Raw genomic sequence first — 23,569 nt, 5'->3', positions numbered from 1 at the left:
GAGGTCACTGTTGACCTGGGTGAGAGTGTTTGGGTGGTGGGTGGGGGCCACAGTCAGGCAGGAGCCGGCCAAGGAGTGAGCAGCAGGTGAGAAATGGAAACACGTGTGCAGACAGCTCTTTGCAGTTTGGCTGTGACAGAGAGGTGAGAGAGGTGGGCGTAGGGTTCAAGGAGGGGTTTCTTTTATTTTGCTCATGGAATGCTTAAATGCCAACGAGAAGGTGCTGAGAAAAGCTGGCGTGGCTGGAACCCTAAAGGTGGTGCATGGGCTGAGACATCTGAGCAGGTAGAGGGGAGGGAAGGGGAACCAGAGATGGGTGGGGTAGAAGTGGTCTCTTGTCAACAGGGAGGTGGCCACAGGCTTGGACATTTGGAGACACAAGGGCAAGGACAGTCCCTTAGAGCTAGCCTCAGGCTGAGGACGAAGATCAGTTCTCAGACAGCGATGGGTGTGGTGGCTCACGCCTGTAATCCCAGCACTTTGGGAGGCTGAGGAGGGTGCATCACTTGAGGTCAGAAGCTCGAGACCAGCCTGGCTAACATGGTGAAACCCCATCTCTACTAAAAATGCAAAAAAAATTAGCCGGGCGTGGTGGTGCATGCTTGTAATCCCTGCTACTCAGTAGACTGAGGTGGGAGAAGCATCTCTTGAACCCCGGAGGCGGAGCTTGCAGTAAGCCGAGTTCGCACCATTGCACTCCAGCCTGGGTGACAGAGTGAGACTGTGTCTCAAAAAAAAAAAAAAGAAGTTCTCAGACAGTGAAGGGAGAAAGGATTGCTGTGCAAAAGCTCAAACAGAGTGAAGCCCAAAACCAGCTGGGACCTGGGCCACAAGTCATCGTGGGCCGGGTTCAGAGGACACGGTTGACCTGAAGCCAGGACTCAGTGCCGTGAACAACCTATACCACTATATGGGGCCATTTAACTTGCCACATAGAAGAAGAAGGAGAGTGGTAAGAGCATTTTGGACAAAGAACACAATGTGAGCAAGAGCATAAAGATGGTAAATTCAGGAAGTGAAAGGACACTGGAGGCTTGAGCTCTAGAGCAGCGATAATGGGGTTAAGGTGGAGAGACCTGATTTAAGAGCTATCAGGGTTAGAATGAGTAGGACTTGGCAGGTGATGAGGGTGAGGCAGGTGGATCACTTAAGGCCAGCAGTTCGAGACTAGCTCACTACAACATGGTGAAACCCCATCTCTACTAAAAATACAAAAATTAGCTGGGTGTGATGGCAGGCACCTGTAATCCCAGCTACTCAGGAAGCTGAGGTAGGAGAATCGCTTGAACCCGGGAGGCAGAAGTTGCAGTGAACCAAGATCGTGCCACTGCACTCCAGCCTGGGCAACAGAGGGAGACTCCATCTCAAAAAACAAAACAAAACAAAATTTTATTTTTATTTATACACACACACACACACAGACACATACATACACACACACAAATATACATGTGTTCTGATGCAGAGAGAGAGAGAAAACTCTGCTGTGTTGCCCGGACTGGTTTCAAGCTCCTGGCCTTAGGCAGTCCTCCCACCTTGGACTCCCAAAATGCTGGTATTACAGTATTTATTTTATTTTTAGGTGGTTTTTGTTTCTTGGGGGTTTTTTTTGAGATAGGGTCTTGCTATATTGCCCAGAGTGGAATGCAGTGGCTGTTCACCAGTACCATCATAGCTCACTGCATCCTTAAACTCCTGGCTCAAGCAGTCTTCTCACCTCAGCCTCCTGAGTAGCTGGGACTACAGGCATGCGCCACCACACCTGGCTATCCCACGCAATATGAGACCAGGAAGTTGTCACCTGTGTGGAGAAGAATAAGTATAATCCCATGTAGGGGGGTAGTCTAAAACAACTTGGAGAATACCTTTAGATCTGGATTTTGGGGCTCAGCCTTGCCATGGGAAGGAAACGTGTGTAGCAGTGGTTACCAGACTTCTTCAGTAGTTTAAAACAATAAAAAAAAAAAAAAAAAAAAGAAAGACTGATATAGTGTTTTCCTCTTTTAATTTTGCCAAGGAAAGTCTTTTAAAAAACAAAAAGACAAAAAAAAACCTCTGTTGTTCCTGTAATTTAACACTAAAACGTGGCAAAACATAATCTCAACAACAGCTAAATAGCAGCCAGGTGTGGTGGCACTTGCCTGTAATCACAGATACTTGTGAGGCGTAGGTGGGAGGATTGGTTGAGCCTAGGATTTGGAGTCTGCAGTGAGCCATGATCCTACCACTGTGCTGCACCCTGCTACTGCTAAACAGGTTAGCGGTGTCAGGAGGGTCTTCCCTCTTGCTGCTCAGTGTCTAGAACATTCTTGCCCAGATATTTGCATAGCACCACAGCTGGCTCCCTCATCTTTTATTCAGGTCACCTCACAAGGCTGCTCCTGTCTATTTTAAAGCTGCAAGCTTCTTGGTTGCAGTTTTTTTTTTTTTCTTTTTGAGACAGGGTCTTGCTCTGTCACCCAGGCTGGAGTGCAGTGGCAAGATCACTGCTCACTGCAGCCTCAACCTCCCAGGCTCATGTGATCCTACCACCTCAGCCTCCAGAGTAGCTGGGACTATAGGTACAGGCCACCATGCCTGGCTAATTTTTGTATTTTTAGTAGAGATGTGGTTTTACCATGTTGGCCAGGCTGGTCTCAAACTCCTGACCTCAGGTGATCAGCCCGCCACGGCCTCCCAAAGTGCTGGGATTACAGGCGTGAGCCACCGCGCCCGGCCAGTCCTCTCTGTCTTAACCTTCACAAGGAAACTTTGAATTGATATCCACTTTTTGTTACTGCTTTCCTCAGGCCTTCTCTGTCTTTAAAACCAACCTCTTCTGCTCAGCCCACTGAACACCCATTCTGGGCCCAGGGGCCTAGGCTCATGCCTGTAATCCCAGCACTTTAGGAGGCCGGGATGGTCAGATTGCTTGAGTCTAGGAGTTTGAGACCAGCCAGGGCAATATGGCAAAACCTTGTCTCTACAAAAAAACCCCACAAACTAGCTGAGTGTGGTGGCACACACCTATCATCCCAGCTACTGGGGAGGCGGAGGCAGGAGGATCACTTGAGCCAGGGAGTTGGAGGCTGGAGTGCACCGAGATTGCACCACTGTGCTCCAGCCTGGGCGACAGAGTGAGACGCTGTCTCAAAAAAAAAAAAAAAAAAAAAAAAAAAAAACACTCATTCTGTTTCACAGAATGGTTTATAGAATGGTGTGTTGCCTGATTCTGTAATCACAAAAGTCTGTTAAGATCTTTAAAGTAAATGTTATTCTGTCTTTTGGTAATAGCAATTACCACCATCTAATGTACTACTGTAAATTTGTTGTTTATTCCCTCCTCCACCTCCTCAGCACAGGAACTTTGTGTTTTGTTTGTTTTGTTTTGTTTTGAGACATAGTTTCACTCTTGTTGCCCAAGCTGGAGTGCAATGGCGCAATCTCAGCTCACTGGAATCCCCACTTCCCAGGTTCAAGTGGTTCTCCTGCCTCAGCCTCCCAAGTTGCTGGGATTGCAGGTATGCACCACCACGCCTGGCTAATTTTTGTATTTTTAGTAGAGATGTGGTTTTACCATGTTGGCCAGGCTGGTCTCAAACTCCCGACCTCAGGTGATATGCCTGCCTCGGCTTCCCAAAGTGCTAGGATTACAGGTGTGAGCCACTGCGCCTGGCCTTACCTTTGTTTTATATTCTGTTGTACCCTCAGCATAGCACACATTAGGCACTTAGGAAGAATCTGAGAAACGAATCAATTAATCCCCACTTTAACAATAATGAATAATGACTAGAAATTCGGGCCGGGCGCGGTGGCTCATGCCTGTAATCCCAGCACTTTTGGAGACAAAGGCTGAGAGATCACTTGTGGTCAGGAGTTCAAGACTAGCCTGGCCAATATGGTGAAACCCTGTCTCTAGTAAAAATACAAACATTAGCGGGGCGCAGTGGCTCATGCCTGTAATCCTAGCACTTTGGGAGGTCAAAGTGGGCAGATCACTTGAGGTCAGGATTCAAAACCAGCCTGGCCAACATGGTGAAACCCTGTATTGACTAAAAAAACATAAAACAAAAAGAAACAAAAAAAAGAGAACTGGGCGTGGTGGCAAGTGCCTGTAATTCCAGCTACTCAGGAGGCTGAGGTGGGAAAATCGCTTGAACCCAGGAGGCGGAGGTTGCAGTGAGCTGAGATCGCACGACTGAACTCCAGTGTGGGCGACAGAGTGAGACTCTCAAAAAAAAAAAAAAAAGACGGAAAAATTAGGCAACCTGTCCAAGAACACCGCAGTGACAATTAGCAAAGCTGGGATTTCAACCCAGGTCTATCTCACAGCCACAGCATAGCATTTTCTTTTTTTTTCTTGCTGTGACTGCATGTTACGCCATTGATGGCATCCAGGACAGACAGCAATTAGTATTTACTGTTTTAACATTTGTTACATGGGAATCACGTAAAGAATCACGTAAACAGGATGCAATTTGTGACTCAACCATTAATACTTTGTTTTTTTTTTTTTTTTTTTTTTTGAGAGTCTCTCGCTCTGTCGCCCGGACTGGAGTGCAGTGGCCAGATCTCAGCTCACTGCAAGCTCCGCCTCCCGGGTTCACGCCATTCTCCTGCCTCAGCCTCCGGAGTAGCTGGGACTACAGGCGCCCGCCACCTCGCCCGGCTAGTTTTTGTATTTTTAGTAGAGACGGGGTTTCACCGTGTTAGCCGGGATAGTCTCGATCTCCTGACCTCGTGATCCGCCCGTCTCGGCCTCCCAAAGTGCTGGGATTACAGGCTTGAGCCACCGCGTCCGGCCAACCATTAATACTTTGTGACACTGGCTAATGTATTTCACTTCTGGGTGTCGAGTATGTTGTTTTTGAGACAGGATCTCGCTCTGCTGTCACCTGGCCTGGAGTTCAGAGATGGGCTCTCTGCACCCTCAATTTCCTGGGCTATCAAGCGATCCTCCCACCTCAGCCTCCCCAGTAGTTGGGACCACAGGTGCCCGCCATCATGCCCGGCTGATTTGTAAAATTTCTTTTGTAGAGGCGGGGATCTTGCTCTGTGGCCCAGGCTGGTTTCGAACTCCTGGTCTCAAGCGATCCTCCTGCCTGGGCCTCCTAAAGGTTCAGCTGCTTTTGGATCAACCGATCGCCTTAAGACCTTTTAACTCGAACACCTGTTACATCCTAGGACCCGCGAAGGGCTGAAACTCATAGTTTTTGAAGCGTCCCTCGGCAGAGTGGCTCCGCTCCACCTGCCATTCGCGCTACCACCGCGGCCGCAGCGTCGCCCTCCGGCTGCTGCGCGTCGGAAGCCGGAAGCAGGGACTGAGCCACAGATTAGGAAACGCCGGTTTCTCCAGGGCTCCCCAGCGCCCCAGCTTTAGCGCGGAGGCCGCCCTCTTCCCTTTGCTCTTCGGCTTCAGGGCGTTACCCCACTTCGCTCGACGCTTTGGATCCACTCGCACTTCCTCCCGTCAAGAACCAAAGGCCCCGGAAGTGACGTTTACGTGCCGTGCGTGACGTGCGCTCGCTGGCGGTGCCGGGGGCGGGGCGAGCAGGAGGGTGGGTGTGAGGCGGGAGCGGACCGCGGAGCCCCGACTTACGCGAGCGAAGCGGGAGAGCGGCGGTTTGGACGCCGGCGGAGACGCGGGCGAGGTACGGAGCGGACGGACTGGAGCTAAAAGCTGCCCGGCTCTCAGCTACGGGAGCGGGGCGGCGGGGCGTCTCGGGCTGGGGGCGGCGGGGCGATCGGTCCGTGCCGTCCGCGGGGCCGGGGCAGTTGCGCGTCGGTGCCTCCCGCTGTCCTTCGTCCCACATTCCGTCCCCCGTCACTGCCGCCTTCCCCGTTCCAGGCCGCTTTCGGCTCCCTTAATCCTCACAGTGCGCGGCCTCTGCGTCCCAGGCGCTCGTTGCCGGAATCTCCAGCGACGGCCGAGCCCCGACGGGCTGACGCGGAGCATTTCCTGGCCGCCTCCCTCTTCGGCGGCTCCCTTCGGCCCGGCTCCCACCTTCGGTCCAGGCCGCTGGCTCCGAAGCAACGTCTGTGCTCGCGCAGGGCACCTCCCAGGACCTCCCCGGAACGCGCTGGTATGGGACGCTCGGACCCAGACCACAGCCCCCGGCTGCGGCGGGGGCGCTGGTACTTGATCCCGCGTCACCCTGGGGGGACAGAAGCGTCCCGGAATTGGGAGGGGATTTGAAGCCTGTGGTGTTGACGTCCACCCCGGGGCTGAGGGCGAGGCTGTGGGGCTGGGGTTAGGAGCAGAAGTCCCTACTTCCGAACCGTCTGGGAGGAGAGCCGAGGGATGCCCATCACGGAAGTTTAGGGAGAGAGAGGGAGGGACTCTGCCGCTTTGGAGGCCAGATCATAGGCAGCTGGCGGTGTCTCAGCGCGGGTGACCAATCCTTGTGGTTGGGAAATGTGTCGTGGGCGCCTGTGGGCTCGTTTTGTCTTTGAGATTAGATAGGAAATTTTCCCAGGACGAGTTTACAGGAGCACCTTGGGAGTTGGTTTTTGGCTTGGAGAGCTACTTTCCCCCCTCTAAACCTAAAACTACTTTGTTTTTCTTTATTATTTTTTTCGAGATAGGATCTCACAGTGTTGCCCAGGCTGGTGGCAAACTCCTGGTCTTAAGCGAGCCTCCCGCCTCGGCCTCTCAGAGTGCTGGGATTATAGGCGTGAGCCAGCGTGCGGCTTTAACTGCTGTTAAAGAGTCTGTTCCGGCCGGGCTTGGTGGGTCACTTCTGTAATCCCAGCACTTTGAAAGGCCGAGGCGGGCGGATCATGAGGTCAGGAGATCGAGACTATCCTGCTTCACACGGTGAAACCCCGTCTCTACTAAAAATACAAAAAAAAAAAAAAAATTAGCCGGGCGTAGTGGCGGGCACCTGTAGTGCTAGCTACTCGGGAGTCTGAGACAGGAGAATGGCATGAACCCGGGAGGCAGAGGTTGCAGTGAGCCGAGATCGTGCCACTGCACTCCAGCCTAGGCGACAGAGCGAGACTCCATCTCAAAAAAAAAAAAAAAAAGTCTGTTCCTTAAAATTGTTGTACCAAGATACTTGCCAGAGATGCAAGAAAATGTGATTATATTATTAATATTTAATGATAAATAACATTTTGCTTTTAAGAGTTACTGATTCATATCCGCAGGATTAAGAAACGTTCAGGATTTGAATTTTTAATGACCTTGTAAGCAGTCATGTTTCTGCTCTCTAAAAGTTAGCCAGTTGAGGAGAAGGGACAGTCAAGATACTTTGAAAACAGTGTGGTAAGGAGTGTGAGCTAAGATGGAGCATCGAGGAAGGAACCGGGGATTTAGGCCATGCTGTTGGGTGTGGAGCCTGGAAGGGATCAGGGAATACTTTCTGCAGGTGTCCTGAGGCATGAGTAACATTCAGACTAACAGGGTGGAGTGAGGGAGATGGGCGAATCAAAGGAGAGGAGACCAGTAACTATAAGGAGGTGCTTATTTATTTATTTAGAGACAGGGTCTCACTTTGTCACCCAGGCTGGAGTACAGTGACATGATCGTGAGTCACTGAAGTCTCAACTGCCTGGGCTCAAGTGATCCTCCCACCTCAGCCTTCCGAGTAGCTGAGAGTGCAGATGGGTGCTGTCACACCCAGCTGATTTTTAAATATTTTGTAAAGATGGGGTCTTGCTGTGTTGCCCAGGCTGGTCTCAAACTCCTGGACTCAAGTGATACTCCTGCTTCAAGTGTCCCAAAGTGCTGAAATTACAGGCATCAGCTACAGAGCCTGGAGGGTGGTTATTAAAGAGAAAAAGTGCGGGACAGAGATGTAGGAGCTTAGGCTTTATGTGATGGTAACAGAACCAGGGAAGGGTTTATAGCTGGGTCCTTGTGTGGTTAAAATGAGTTTCTCTGGCCGGGCGCGGTGGCTCCTACCTGTAATCCCTGCACTTTGGGAGGCCAAGGTGGGCGGCGGATCACGAGGTCAGGAGTTCGAGACCAGCCTGAGCAACATGGTGAAACCCCGTCTCTACTAAAAGCACTAAAATTAGCTGGGCATTATGGCGCCTGCCTGTAATCCTAGCTACTCGGGGCTGAGGCAGGAGAATTGCTTGAACCCAGGAGGCGAAAGTTTTGGTGAGCCGAGATTGCACCAGTGTACTCCAGCCTGGGCAACAGAGCGAGACTTCATCTCAAAAAAAACGAAAAAAAAAAATGCGTCCGTCTCTCTCTGTCACTCAGGCTGGAATACAATGGCAGGAACACAGCTCACTGCAGCCTCCACCACCCAGGCTTAAGCAATCCTCTTGTCTCAGCCTCCCAAGTAGCTGGGACCACAGGCCTGCCACCTACTAATTTAGCTTGCCTGGCTAAATTTTTTTTTTTCCTTTTTTTTTTTTTTTTTGATATGGAGTCTTGCTCTGTCACCCAGGCTGTTGTGCAGTGGTGTGATCTTGGCTCACTGCAAACTCACTGCAAACTCCGCCACCCGGGTTCACGCCATTCTCCTGAATAGCTGAGACTACAGGTGCCTGCCACCATGCCCGGCTAATTTTTTGTATTTTTAGTAGAGATGTGGTTTCACCGTGTCAGCCAGGATGGTCTCAATCTCCTGACCTAGTGATCCTCTCTCCTCGGTATTCCAAAGTGCTGGGATTACAACTGTGAGTCACCACACCTGGCCTAAATTTTTTTGTAGAGATGGAATCCCTATATGTTTCCCAGGTGGTCTCCAATCCTGGCCTCAAGTGTTTCTCTAGCCTCAGCCTCCCAAAGTGTTGGGATCACAAGCATGAGCCACTGCACCCGGCCCTAACGTGGAACTTTATGTAGCTCTTACACACAGGCTGATAAGGATAAATGTTTTCAGTGTAGTGCTTGATTATTTGCTTTTTTTTTTTTTTTTGAGACAGAGTCTTGCTCTGTGACCAGGCTGGAGTGCAGTGGCGTGATCTTGGCCACTGCAACCTCTGCCTCCTGGATTCAAGCAATTTGCCTGCCTCAGCCTTCTGAGTAGCTGGGACTGACTATAGGCGTGCGCCACCACGCCCAGCTAATTACTGCTGTCTTGTATTTTAATTTTCTCTGCTTATTAAATGTTTGAAGTGATGCCAGGCATGGTGGCTCACACCTGTAATCCCAGCACTTTGGGAGGCCAAAGTGGGAGGATCGCTTGAGGCTAGGAGTTGGAGACCAGCCAGGGCAAAATAGCAAGACTGCGTCTCTACAAAAAAAAAAAAAAGATGCTTGAAGTGAATGTATACTCATTTTCTAGTTGTTTCTTTCTGTAAGGATGTCTGACCCAGCTAATTTGTAAACAGGAATTCTGCATTCATTTATCTCTACATTCTCAACACCAATTGGGAACACAAGTGTTTAATGAGTACTTAACTGATTTTATAAGAATAATTCATTGATTTCTTTGAATTTTGTTGCTGGTTTTCAATGAAAAAAATGTTATCAGTACTTACTCATTGTGATGTCTACATATAGAACTAAGATTCTGTTTACTTATGTGAGTCTTTGGCTAGAGACATAGAATTTCTGTCTTGACTGTGAGTTTAATTTCTGGCACTTGTGGTTTTATTGGCTGCAGAACAAACATCTCTGGCAGAGATATCCCTCAAATTTTGTAGGAAATACCTGTGTAAACCTAACACCTGTGACTGAGATAGAAATGGTACCAAGTGAGTAGCTTCTTAGCCCATCAGTAAAGTTATCACACCATAGGCCGGGTGCGGTGACTCATACCTGTAATCCCAACACTTTGGGAGGCTGAGGTGGGCAGATCACTTAAGGCTAGGAGTTTGAGACCAGCCTGGATCAAGTTGTTGAAACTCCGTCTCTACTAAAATACAAAAAACTTAGGCATGGTGGTGTGCACCTGTGATCTCAGCTATTCGGGAATCTTTGGCACAAGAATCTCTTGATCCCGGGAGGCGGTGGTTGCAATGAGCCAAGATCGTACTACTGCACTCCATCCTGGGCAACAGAGTGAAACTCTGTCTCAAAAACAAAACAAAACAAACAAAAAAAAGTGATCACACTAAAACCAAGAGTTTCAGGCTGGTGCAGTGTCTCATGCCTATAATACCAGTGCTTTGGGAGGCCGAAGTGGGAGGATCGCTTGAGCCTAGGAGTTCCAGGCTGCAGTGAGCTGTGATCAAGCCACTGCACTACAGCCTGCGTTGACAGAGTGATACCCTGTCTCTATAAGAATTTTCATAGTACAGACCAAACATCTTGAAAGTCTTATGAAATACACACTTCTATCATAAAGCACTGTAGAAACATCATGTGTGTTATTTCACGTGGCTGAAGTGAGTTTAAATAATCTGGACTATTGTCCAGTTTACAATATGTAAACATGTGAAATTACAGTTATCCCACTTAATACTATTTAACTTATATTTATCAGTTTGATGTTTGGATAAAGCTCCTAAAATGCTTTAGGAAAACATTATACTTTTATGGTGCTGTTTTCAAGTTTCCTGTGAAATTCCTGTTTTCAGTGAAGTTACTGTCAGTGAGATACGAAGTGTAATTTATAGTAGACCTTTTTTTTTCTTTTTTTGAGATGGAGTCTTGCTCTGTCACCCAGGCTGGAGTGTGGTGGCGTGATCTCTACTCACTGCAACTTCCGCCTCCCCAGTTCAAGTGATTCTTGTGCCTCAGCCACCTGAGTAGCTGGGAATATGGGCTCCTGCCACCATGCCCAGCTAATTTTTTTGGCGGTGGGGGGCGTGGTGAGACTGAGTTTCACTCTTGTTGCCCAGGCTGGAGTGCAATGGTGCGATCTCGGCTTACATCCTCTGCCTGCTGGGTTCAAGTGATTCTCCGGCCTCAGCTTCCCAAGTAGCTGGTGTTAACAGGCACGCAGCACCATGCCGAGCTAATTTTTTTAATTTTTAGTAGAGACGGGGTTTCACCATGTTGGCCAGGTTGGTCTCAAATTTCTGACCTCAGGTGATCCACCTGTCTCGGCCTCCCAAAGTGCTGGGATTACAGGTGTGAGCCACTGTGCCCGGCCCTAGTGGAACATTTTGTTTCTGGTAGCATAGCTCACTTGGCAATGGACATTAAGATGACCAAAAACCATGATTATGATCAATTAATTAAATGTGGTTAAAAGTCAGAAGTTAGAGTAAGTATGTGTTCATGAATGCGTAAAATATTACACACTGAGAGAGTATTAAGCTTTTTATTTTCCCCTGGTAACAGTGAGGAGATTGCTGAAATCTCTGAAGCAGGAATGTAGCAAGAATTTTGAGGGCTCTAAATTCTCTGCTGTTTCATGCTAAGGAATGGTTTGGCAGCATCCTCTATGCTAGGCACAGAACAACTCAGGGGGAATTGTACAAAGACCTTCTGAACCACATTTGAAGCTAGTCTATTCAGTTCCCATTCAAAATAAATACACAACTGTAATTGAATTTATGGTGATTTGGTCTGTATTCTAAAATTAAAAATCGCTTTTGGGGGATTTTCACATAGGGGTATATTTATAATTTTCTGTGTGCTTTGCAGTTAAAAATACATAATGAAAGTGTTTTATTTTTGTAGTTCCTCTGTTAGAATTTTCTAATTTTAAGCACTTTCATTTTTCCTTTAGAAGGTACTTTGGAGCACATAAAAGAAAATGCCTTTAGAAATTGAACATAGAAAATGTTTATTAATGGAAGAAAATATTTTCTTATTGTGCTATAATTTTTTTCAGTGGAATATATCATTTACTTGTTCCACATCTTGTTCCAGAAAGGATTTGTAATGACTTACAAAGATACATGCGACATACTGTTGGTAACATACAGAGATAAGTGGGTGAGGAATTCAGGACTGAGGGGATATTAAGATGGAAACAGGAATGAACTGTGTACACAGAGCATTTGGACTGAAGTCTTACGTGTTAGAAGGCCACACATTTGGCTTTGCTTTTCAGTAGCCAGTTCAGAGAGAAATGTAATCAGTTACATGGGTCAGTGACCATAAGACAAAAGATCATTTCTGGTTTGGATTCCCAAAGACTCTTTACAGCATGCATTTCAAAGGCCTAGTTGTCGAGTTTTACTTTATGTGTTAGTAAAACTCCTTATTGGCTTTTTGTGTAAGACGGTGATATAACATCAAAACATTCCATAAAAGCATTTCTCTTGCTTGCAAAATAATGTGATCCGAGTACTTATATCTCTAGACTGATTTAAGGATCTGTTTTAGATTATCTAGGTAAGTAGGTGAATTGCACATTCTTCAGCCACCTTCCATACTTTCTCAGTGGATCTTTTGTAATGAATTTATCAGCAGTGGGGTTTGAGTTTGTGCTTCCTGACAAGTTCCTTGAGTGCATCTGTTTTCTGTTGTTGGTGAATCACGGAGCCATATGTTTTAACAGGCATGCTTTTATCATGGGGGTATCACAATGGAACAGTCTGACAAGGGCACATATTTGTTTGTTTGTTTGTTTTTTGGAAGAAAATCACTTTATTCTGATTAACTCAACAAAGAATAAAATCATAACAGCTTGTTTAAGGGTGCCACACAAACATCTACCCAGCCATCTTAATGAAATTCTGCACAGTGAGAACACCCTTTTCCATTGCAGTCCTGAAGCAGGGAAGCTATGAGAGAGGAGAGGTTTACCTGACGATTATACTTTATACCTTCACTATCAATTGTATTTGTATGCTAAATAACTTGGTTATGAGAGCTAATTTTCCATTTCTCCAATTCAGACTTTCTGATTAGGCCAGTCTGTTTGCAAGTCTGCACTGTTTCAGCACCTTATTGAAACCCTCACAGAGTTTCCTGTCACCTTGGTTCTGGGCACATTCCAAAAACTGTTTTATGTCATAGGAGCAAGACTGCTGCTGCCGTGCCAGCTGGGTTCCCTGAGGCTCGTGGTAGGTGATATCAGGCCTTGAGGCTCACCATGACTTCCTCCACCGAAGCCTCGGTGGTGGCATGACCCGGTGTGTGTCCGACAGGGGCACATATTTGAGTGAAAGCCATTTCACCTCCATACAGAGATGGGCTGAGGGAATACCAAACAGACTGAAGATTCATTTCTGGAAGTAGGTTTTGGGATGCGAGCGCCAGCACAGAGAGCATTGGCTTGAAAGCCCAGGCGTATGATTTATTTTTAAAATGGGAGTAGATCCACTCATCTTAGATGAAATGTCCAGTAAGTTGTGTTGTCTGTATTTTGCTCCAGCTAAAGAGTTGCACTTTCAAGTAATAATAGTTCAAATTTATCAAATGCTAGCAGGAGCCAGGCATTGTGCTAATGGAGAGAGACCATCCTTATTCACTCCTGCTCAGTAAACTGGGTGAAACTGCCCTTGCCTAAATATGGTTATGTAATGCTATGTTTCCTTAATTGTATATCTGTAAAGCTTTTGACGTTGTTTTCTAAATGTGTTCCTCAAAAAGGAGTTGGGCTGGTGACCAAAGCTTTGAATAGAATATTGTAAGAAAGCAAATACAAAGTGTAAAAACAAAAAATACCTGGCGAGATGTTGTTCACCTGTAGTCTCAGCTACTTGGGAGGCTGAGGCAGGAGGATTGCTGGAGGTCAGGTGTTAGAGGCTGCAGTGCGCTATAATTGCGTCTGTAAATAGCCACTACACTCTAGCCTCGGCAACAAAGCAAGACTCCATCTCTGAAACAAACAAACAAACAAAACTATAGACTAACGAAATAGAATGTCTAAAACTTATTGTAACTGTTGTCTCAGAAGATAAGATGCTTGGGTACTGTTTAGCAAGTTGGATTATACTTTTATTTGTGTAAATTTATTGGCCATTGCAGTTGGGGTTGTATTGAGAATGTAGATTTTGTCTAGTGAGAGTGTAGATTTTATTTGTAATGAGTGCATGTGGATTTTATTTGTGTAGGGTTTTAAATGTTGTATAGTCGGCTGGGCGCGGTGGCTCACGCCTGTAATCCCAGCACTTTGGGAGGCCGAAGTGGGCGGATCATGAGGTCAGGAGATCGACACCATCTTGGCTAACACGGTGAAACCCCGTCTCTACTAAAAATACAAAAAATTAGCCGGGCGCCTGTAGTCCCAGCTACTTAGGAGGCTGAGGCAGGAGAATGGCGTGAACCCAGGAGGCGGAGCTTGCCGTGAGCAGAGATCACGCCACTGCACTCCGGCCTGGGCGACAGAGCGAGATTCCGCCTCAAAAAAATAAAAAATAAATAAAAATAAATAAATGTTGTATAGTCATGAGTAGACACTTTTTAGTACCATGTATGAGAAATTCAATGGCAAAGTGCTTTCATACCCATATGCTAACTGCTGATGCTTTTATAAAACATTGTTAAGGTGTTACTTGCCCCAGGAAATACAGTGTTTTATGACAGAGACAGTACTGAAATTCAGTATTTAAGTTCTTTAAATATCAGCTATATTGAGTAGACACTGCTTTCTCCCAAGAGCCTATTTTTGGCTTGTGATATATTAGGGAACAAATTGCAGACACAGTTTTTTCATTACCTGTAAGAGCACTTATAGGATGTAAGCTATTTCCTTAAAGAGGAATTTTTGCCTTTTCAATACTTCCATCTAGTAACTCAGTGCATTAAAAGATACATATTTTTCTAGTGCTATAAATACATTGGTACATTTAAATATACACACATATAATGGTGCTTGAGAAATAAGTTGAGATTATTTTAAGGTTAAGGTTCTTAGATTCTGACAGAAAAACTGGTCAGCCAGTTGGACTACAGGTCCAACCAGTTCAGCCCCAAACATAAGCAATAGTGATTATGATAGTGATTCTGCCATTTAGGTCAGTGAAATGCAAAGATTTCAGTTTCATTCTTCAGCGAATGCTTTACGTGTGTTTGGAGAAGAATCTGAGTACTACAAAATACTTTTCTCCTGTGTTCGTTCTGCTGTTAAATATACGGTTTGAATTCTTAATTTTAGAAATTATACTTTTCAGATCTAGAATTTCAGTTTGACACTTAACAAATTCCAATTTGCAGTTGAAATTCTTAATCTTTTTATAAGTTTTCCCTCTTTTCTTTTTCTTATTTTTTGAGACGGAGTCTCTCACATTGTTGCTTAGGCAGGAGTGCAGTGGTGTGATCTTGATTCACTGCAGCCTCTACCTCCCAGGTTCAAGCAGTTCTTCTGCCTCAGCCTCCTGAGTAGCAGAAATTACAGACGTGTGCCACCACACCTGGCTAATTTTTGTATTTTTTAGTAGAGACGGGATTTCACCATGTTGGCCAGGCTGATCTCAAACTCCTGACCTCAGGTGATCCACCCGCCTCAGCCTCCCAAAGTGTTGGAATTACAGGTGTGAGCCACCGCGCCCGGCCTTCCCTCTTTTTTTCTGTTTTTAAAAACATACCATTAAATAAGTCTTTCTGGTAAAATCAAGTATAAATCATCTGAGCATCTGTTTCTATTATCTGCTTTTTCTGTTGTTTTTTAGTTTTCTGAATGTGAGGCATTGTGAATACAGTAAGGGTCTGGATGATGCTGTTTTTCAGAGAAGAAATCACTCTTCCTTTTGCTAGGCAGGTAGAGTGGGGCTGATCACCTAATACTGCTAGAGACTGAGCTGAGGGTGGGGGTTGTGTTGCAGGTTGGATAACGGCTGCATTTCACTCTGATTTGTCCTTACTCCTAGCAGGTACCCACCTAAGCTTTTCAGTTGATAGTCTGGTGAGTTTATAGGAGTCCCTCCCCAACAGGGGTTTTATACTGTCATACTTGTCTTTTGAGAACAATGAGATTGCTGAAAATTTCACTCTTGATTTTCAGAGGCTTTCAGTTTTGTTTTGAAACCTTCCCTGTGTGGCTATAGAATTTGGATTATATCTTCAGGGGAAAACCAGCCCCCTCCCCAGACCTTTGACTCCTATTTCACTGGGCTCTTGAGCCGCAAAAGTCATAATCTTAGGCTGGGTGCATTGACTTACACCTGTAATCCCAGCACTTTGGGAGGCCAAGGTGGGAGGCTCACTTGAGCCCAGGAGTTCAAGACCAGCCTGGGCAACAAGGACCTCATCTATATAAACAAAAATAAAAAAAAAAACTAGCCAGATGTGGTGGCTTGAACTAATGGTACCAGATACTCAGGAGGCTGAGGCTCAAGATTGCTTGAGCCCAGGCGTTCGAGGCTGCAGTGAGCCATGATTGTGCCACTGCATTCCAGCCTGGGTGACAGGGAGACTCTGTCCCAATTTAAAAAAAGTCTTGGCTGGGCGCGGTGGCTCATGCCTGTAATCCCAGTACTTTGGGAGTCCGAGGTGGACGGGTCGCAATAAGGTCAGGAGTTCGAGCCCAGCCTGGCTAACATAGTGAAACCTTGTCTCTACTAAAAATACAAAAATTAGCTGGGTGTGGTGGTGGGCACCTGTAATCCCAGCTACTGGGAGGCTGAGGCAGGAGAATCACTTGAAACTCGAAGGTAGAGGGTACAGTGAGCCGAGATCACGCCACTGCACTCCAGCCTGGGGAACAAGAGTGAAACTCCATCTCAAAAAAAAAAAAAAAAGTCTTGATTTTTGTCTCTTCCAAAAGCTCTCTCATGGTTCCTCATACTCAGAAAAGGGAGTCCTTTTCTGGTAGCTCTTTTTCAGTACATTGGCCTGTCCAGCTCAGTTAGATGTCATTTACATATGTGTCTTATGTTTTAGATACAAGAGACTTCTTAGAAGCTTAGAGCATAACACGAATATTTGATTGCACGTATCTAACAAATCTGAATAAATGCATTTCAGGTCTAGGCATTGCGTTTTGTATTTCTCTAAACCAGTGTGCACGCGTGTGTGTGTATCACTTTACCCAGCCACAGCAAGTGATTACGGATGAAATGGCTGCAGCAAAACTAAAACTATGGTATGCCTTTTAGAGAAAAATTCTGAGCTGAGTGCATTGGCTCATGCCTGTAATCCCAGCACTTTGGGTGGCCAAGATGGGAGGATTGCTTAAGGCCAGAAATTCGAGACCAGCCTGGGAAATACAGTGAGATCTGTCTCTGTTGGCCGGGTGCAGTGGCTCACACCTATAATCCCAGCACTTTGGGAGGCCAAGGCAGGTGAATCACGAGGTCAGGATATCGAGACCATCCTGGCTAACACGGTAAAACCCCATGTCTACTAAAAATACAAAAAATTAACTGGGCATGGTGGCAGGTGCCTGTAGTCCCAACTACTCTGGAGGCTGAGGCAGGAGAATGGCGTGAACCCAGCAGGTGGAGATTGCGTCACTGCACTCCAGCCTGGGCGACAGTAAGACTCCGTCCCCCAAAAAAAAAAAATTTAGCCAGGGATGGTGGTGCACACCTGTAGTCCCAGCTGCTTGGGAAGCTAAAGTGGAGAGGATCACTTGAGCCCAGGCAGTCATGGCTACAGTGAGCTGTGGTCATGCCGCTGCACTCTAGCCTGGGTTATACAGCAAGACCATATGTCAAATAAAGAAAAGAAAAGAAGAAAAAAAACATAAAGAAAAGCAATGCCTTAACAGAGACCACCTCATGTATTGCAGGTTGCTGTTACTTTAGGTGGAGTTAGGAGAAATAATTTTTGGTCAGTAACTTAGTGAATAAATTGACCATTTGTGCTGCTTCCCTGGGTGAGGGCATAGAGAAATGGTACAAAGTAGGCTACAGTAGCCAGATTATCTTGTATATAATTTTGAGCTGTTAGTCCAGAGAATGGCATGCTCAGATTAGAGTTACAATTTTGCTTAACCAAGGAGGGCTTGATCTGGTACAATAGAAGACTGTTGTCTGGAACTCATTCCTTAAGAATGCTGCCCTGCTTGCTCTGCTCATTCCAGCAGCAATCAACTCTACATTATATTCCAGGGAGTTGATTATCATTTGGAATTATTTGTCCAGGCTAACGTTTGGACAAATACTGTTTTGTTATATTTAACATTAAAACTCTGACATTGACAGTCACATTCATTTTGGAAGCATTATATTTAATCATATGAAAGTAGGTGAACCACATCACACACTGGGGCCTATCATGGGGAGGGGGGAGGAGGGAGGGATTGCATTGGGGAGTTATACATGATATAAATGATGAATTGATGGGTTAAAAAAAAAAAAAAAAAAGTAGGTGAACCTTGGATTACAGATTGGAAATACTAATAAGCCTTTTATTAGAATGATGGTGTCTTCATACCATGAAGGTGAGGACTGAAAGATATATAAGAAGAGTATCTATAAATCGAAAGAAAATAGTAATGACATGAAAAATGAGCAAAATCAGTTAAAGAAAATATACGAGTGCTAATAAATATCTGGAAAGGTGGCTAACCTTAGGGAAATGCACGTTAAATGATTTTTTTTGTTTGCCTGTCAGAGTGACAAAAAAATTGAAGTTCAATAATGCTATGCTTATGAGGTTATGGGAGACCAGATTCTCTCATACAATGTAGGTGGGAATGTAAATAGTATATTTTGTCAGACCAGTTTGGTATATGTCAGAATTTTAAAGGCACATACCTTTGGCATTCTGTTTCTGTTTCTAGCACATTGTTCACATTTTGTGGTCTGTTCAAGGTCACGGTCTGCTCATAACCTTGTCCTGCTTGTCTTTCACAGATTTATAAATTTTGTTAGTACTATTTCTGAATGTAATAACATACTTCATTGTCCTGTTTACTTCAGATTTTTTTTCTAGTCCCTTATTTGCTTTTATGTTTTGGCTACAGATTAAAAACTAGCTAGATGTTTCAGTTTATGTATTTTAAGTTTTGTTTCCTTTTTGACTTTTCCTGCAGTTTATAACCTTAGATCCTCACCTCTTTAGAACTTTCATGAATACTTAAATTCAGTTCTTTCCATTTTCTGTTTGTCTCTAAAAACTTTAACTTTTTAAAGATACCTGTAATTAATGTAGGGGATATCAGATTGCTGACCAGTTATTGCAACAATATTTATTGAAAATTTCTCCTTCCCCTCCTTCTTCTAACATTAAATTACCTTATATATTATATTAGATTCATTTTTGAGTCAGTGTATACTGTAATGGTTTGTTTGACGGGTCTGTGAGTTCACAGTCTTCTAACTAGTTTGCAAATAAATTCAGAAAATTAATTTAGAAAATCAAAAAATAATTGACTGTTTATTTTTGCTAACAGAATCATTTTGTTGAGTTCCAAAAAGTCTTGTGGGATTTTATGGCCATTTATAGTAAACTTACACATTTTGGAATGTTTGACATGGTTATAACATTTATTTTCGCACATTGTGTTAAGTATATTTCCATATTTTTATGTGGATTATATTTTCTCATTAAAATGTTTTCTACAAGTCTTTACATATTGATGCTATTATGACTGAGATCTTTTTTATACTTTCTAACTTTTTATTGTCTGTTACAAGAGTTCCACAGATTTCATGTACCTGTTTAGCTTATTTCACATAAATATGACTTCTTTTTGAAAGTTAGCCATTTTAAAGTTAATTTCTCAGCATTAATAGTGTTTTATGTTCTTCCTTTAGGCCTTCCAAATATATAGTCATACTCTCATATTACACAGTCAGCTCCACAATGACTGAAACGATTTATTTTTACTTACATTTGTATCCCAAGGGCCTGTCGTACAGTAATCAATCAGTATATAAATATTTGAATGAATGCAGAGGGAACACTATAGGAATATGTACCATATACAGTAACTGTCTCTGGATGATGACTAAAACATTTTTTTCTGCTTCTCTGTATATATTAGGTTTTGTAAATAGTGAGTATTCTTTTCTAACTGGAAAAAAAATTAAGGGAAAACAATCACCCATAGGTTTTATTTCTTAAGTGAGGTCAAAAGATAGCTTATTGTTTTGCTAGAATTGATTGGATGTTTCCTGTAAGTCCCAGATGAGTTGCCTGGAGAGAGGAGTGACTTCTGAGGGCATGACATTGAACCCAGGAATAGGAAGCGGACCCTCAAGAAGGATAGCGGGAAACTACTCACATCTGCAAAGTGTTTTTGTTTTGCTTTTCTGAGATGAAACTGGCTTGCATCCAGAGCCTTAAGAAAGAGTACTAATAGTTCTGGGAGCTTTGTAAGTAAGCTTTGTACCTCTCTGTCCTTTTTAGGGTACCTGGACCCGGAATAAATCCTAGCCCTGGGGCACAGTTTATAGAATCCTAACTGTCCCAGCAGCAGAGATCATTTTTACTCTGTCTTCTCTGACATAAGTGGGACCAATTGAATTGTGCCTTCTTTATGTCCAGGTTGCTCAATCAAGCTCCTCTTTTGGGAATGCAGTGCTCCCACAGGAGCTGCGTGTGGCCCCTCAGAGCTCCCTCCTGTAACCAGTGCTGGTGGGGCTTACCTGTCTAGGGACAGGTCTGTCTACCCAGGAGAGAAAGAGTTGAGTTTCATGCAGTTGATCCCCCATGTTTCTTCCTATGTTTACAGGTTATGCCGTCTGTAGCTCTGATGTCCAATCTGGGTGTGCCGACTCTCCTACCTTCTACCATAACAGACACTGTCACCACCACTACATAGCCTTTCAAATGATGGCACTCTCTTTTGGTGGTACCCTTGCTCTCTTTTTATACTTAGAAGCAGCAGAATGAGTGGTGTGTTTAACTGATACACATTGGTCCCATGATAGGTGTTTATTTTTATTAAAAAATGTTCACATGTGATTTTTTTTTTTTTTTTTTGAGAGGGAGCCTCGCTCTGTTGCCCAGACTGAAGTGCAGTGGTGCAATCTCTGCTGACTGCAAGCTCCGCCTCCTGGGTTCATGCCATTCTCCTGCCTCAGCCTGCCTAGTAGCTGGGACTACAGGCACCTGCCACCATGCCCAGCTAATATTTTTTTGTATTTTTAGTAGAGACGGGGTTTCACTTTCACCGTGTTAGCCAGGAAAGTCTTAATTTCCTGACCTCTTGATCCACCCACCTCGGCCTCCCAAAGTGCTAAGATTACAGGCGTGAGCCACCACGCCCGGCCTCATGTGTGATTTTTAACAAAACTTTAAAATTTGGAATAATTAAGAACTTTAAATCCATAGGAAGCCGTAAAGATAGTACAGACAGGTCCTGTGTACTCTTCTAGTTTGCTTAATGGTTATATCTTACATAACTATAATATAATGTCAAAACCTGGAAATTGATATTTGTGCAATGTATGTGTATAGTGTCATGCACATTTTATCTCATACGTAGATTCCTGTAGCCACCACGATAGTCAAGATACAGAACTATTCCATTACCCCAATGACTTCCTTCATGCCTTTTTAGTCACATCCTGTGTCAGCAGTCCCTAGGGCTGCCCCCAGGTTTCATAATTCGCTTGGGGCTCTCACAGGACATACTTATTCCTTGCTATGGTTTGTTGCAGTGAGGGGATACAAAGCAGGATTAATAAAGGGTAGTTGTGCACTGAGCAGATTCTACAGGACACCAGCACTGTTAAGATTCGAAGAGTCTTCTCCCAGCAGAGTTGCCCAGGATGTGCTTACTTCCCCAGCCGTAAACTCTAGCAACACGTGTGAGGTGTTTTTTTATTGTGAAAGCTCATGTACACCTCAGAATCCAGGGCTTTTATTGGAGGCTGGTCACATAGTGTATTCGTTCATTCATTCTCACATTGCTATAAAGTAATACCTGATACTGAGTCATTTATAAAGAAAGGAGGTTTGATTAGCTCACAGTTCTACAGGCTGTATGGGAAGCATTGCAGCTTCTGCTTCTAGGGAGGCCTCAGGAAGCTTCCAATCACAGTGGAAAGCAAAGGGGGAGCAAAGTGTCTCCCCTGGTGGGAGCAGGAGCAAGAGAGAAGGTGCTACACACTTTTAAACAACCAGATCTCACAAGCACAGAACCACAGGATATGGTGCGAAACCATTCATGAGTAACTGCCCTGTGATCAGATCACCTTTCACGGGCCCCACTTCCAACACTGGGGATTACAATTCAACATGACATTTGGGTGGGGACACAGATCCAAACCATATCACATAGGCATATAGTCCCTTTGGGACTGATCACTGTTAGAGCAACTCCAAAAGGAAAGCAGGTGTTTACCATAAATCATACAATTTGCACAAAATATCTAGACAAGCTGGAACAGTGTGGTTCAGTACCGTAACCATACAAAACACCCTTATCACTTAGGGCATAGGCCTAGTACAAGACCTCAGTTTCTAGGAGCTGACCAAGGGCCAGTCTAACCCAGCTGACCAAGCAGGCCTGTCTGAGAATGTGCATCATTTGAGCAACACAGGCCTGCTGGGTTAACTGTTTATACCATTTTCCTTCCCCTCCTCTCCCTTGCCTTCTTCACCACTCTTAACCTGGAAAAAGCACTAATTTGTTCTCCATATCTGTAGTTTTGTCATTTGGAAAGGTTGTATAAATCCTACAGTATGTGACCTTTTAAGATACACTTTTTAAAAAAATCAACATGTTGCTCTTGACCCTCCAGGTTTTTGCATGTGTTAATATTTTGTCCTTTTTAGTGTTAGGTATTCTCTTGTGTGGTCATGCCCCAGTTTGTTTAACCATCCCATAGATGTTTATTTTCCCTTGTAAAGTTGGTTAGCATGTATTATTATTATTATTATTTTTTTTTTCTGAAACAGAGTGTTCTCTGTTGCCCAGGCTGGAGTGCAGTGGCACGACCTCAGTTCACCTCAACCTCCACCTCCTGGGTTCAAGTGATTCTCCTGCCTCAGCCTCCTGAGTAACTAGGACTACGGGTGCATGCCACCATGCCCAGCTAATTTTTGTATTTTTAATAGAGATGGAGTTTCACTGTGTTGACCAGGCTGGTCTCAAACTCCTGACCTCGTGACCTGCCCGCCTCGGCTTCCCAAAGTTCTGGGATTATAGGCATGAGTCACCACGCCCATCCAGAACATAATGGCTATCACCCATGAGAGGAAGAGATTTTTGAACATTTTTAAATAATAGAGACAGGGTCTTGCTATGTTGCCCAGGCTGGTCTTGAACACTTGCCATCCTCCCACCTTCGCCTCCTAAAGTGCTGGGATTATAGGCATGAACCATTGCACCTGGCCCCGGGGAAGGGATTTTTGTATTTATTAAGCATTTAGTATGTATCATTGCTTTATAGCCATGTTATTCTATGGTCTCTACAATAACCTTACTCATTCAGTTATTGTTCTTTCAACAAAGATTTGAGAACCTATGATATGCCCAGTTGTGCAGGGAAAAAACTCCTCGAACTGTGTTTTTCCTCTGCTCACGCCAAGCAGTCATCAACACAGAAGACTTCCATGACCATATGTGTGCGGATTCTTCCCCTACACACCACACCAGCTGGGTGTCTTCTAGTTCATTTCCTGCACTATCTACCAGGAGATAGTGTCAGATCGCACAGGGTGAGGACTCAGTCCCCATGACTGCCCCTCCTAACCCCCATCAGTTGCAACTCTGGGCCTCCAGAACTTCTAACTGACCAGCTCCAAGTTCGGGTTCCCATGGCTCCCTTTTTAGGTTCGATTAATTTGCCGAGGTGATTTGCAGAACTCAGGGAGATGCTTATGTTTACCAGTTTATTACAATGGATATTGCAGAGGATCCAGGTGAAGGAGATGCTGGGGGCGAGGAGTAGGGGTAGGTGCGGAACTTCCATGCCCTCCCTGGGTGCAAGCCCTCCAGGAACC

At 44.8% G+C, this 23,569-nt stretch overlaps 1 protein-coding gene across 5 annotated transcripts in view; it reads left to right on the top strand.

Moving 5' to 3' along the window:
- The first annotated feature begins 5,508 nt into the window (after window positions 1-5,508).
- Window positions 5,509-23,569, top strand: part of RABGEF1 (RAB guanine nucleotide exchange factor 1) — a 1,203,668-nt gene continuing 1,185,607 nt past the window's right edge. For 4 of the 5 annotated variants that reach the window (XR_004433010.1, XR_004433009.1, XM_033193387.1 and 1 more), the window contains exon 1: window positions 5,514-5,630. The gene's annotated coding sequence lies outside the window, so the exon portion shown is untranslated. Of the gene's footprint in view, window positions 5,631-23,569 lie in introns of all 5 variants that reach the window. The other variant, XM_033193386.1, reaches the window with a different exon arrangement.

Source organism: Trachypithecus francoisi, unplaced genomic scaffold (assembly GCF_009764315.1).
Source record: "Trachypithecus francoisi isolate TF-2019V2 unplaced genomic scaffold, Tfra_2.0 Lachesis_group4, whole genome shotgun sequence".
Taxonomy (NCBI): domain Eukaryota; kingdom Metazoa; phylum Chordata; class Mammalia; order Primates; family Cercopithecidae; genus Trachypithecus; species Trachypithecus francoisi.
The sequence above is the reverse complement of the archived record's forward strand: the minus strand, read 5'-3'. Positions and strand labels throughout refer to the sequence as shown.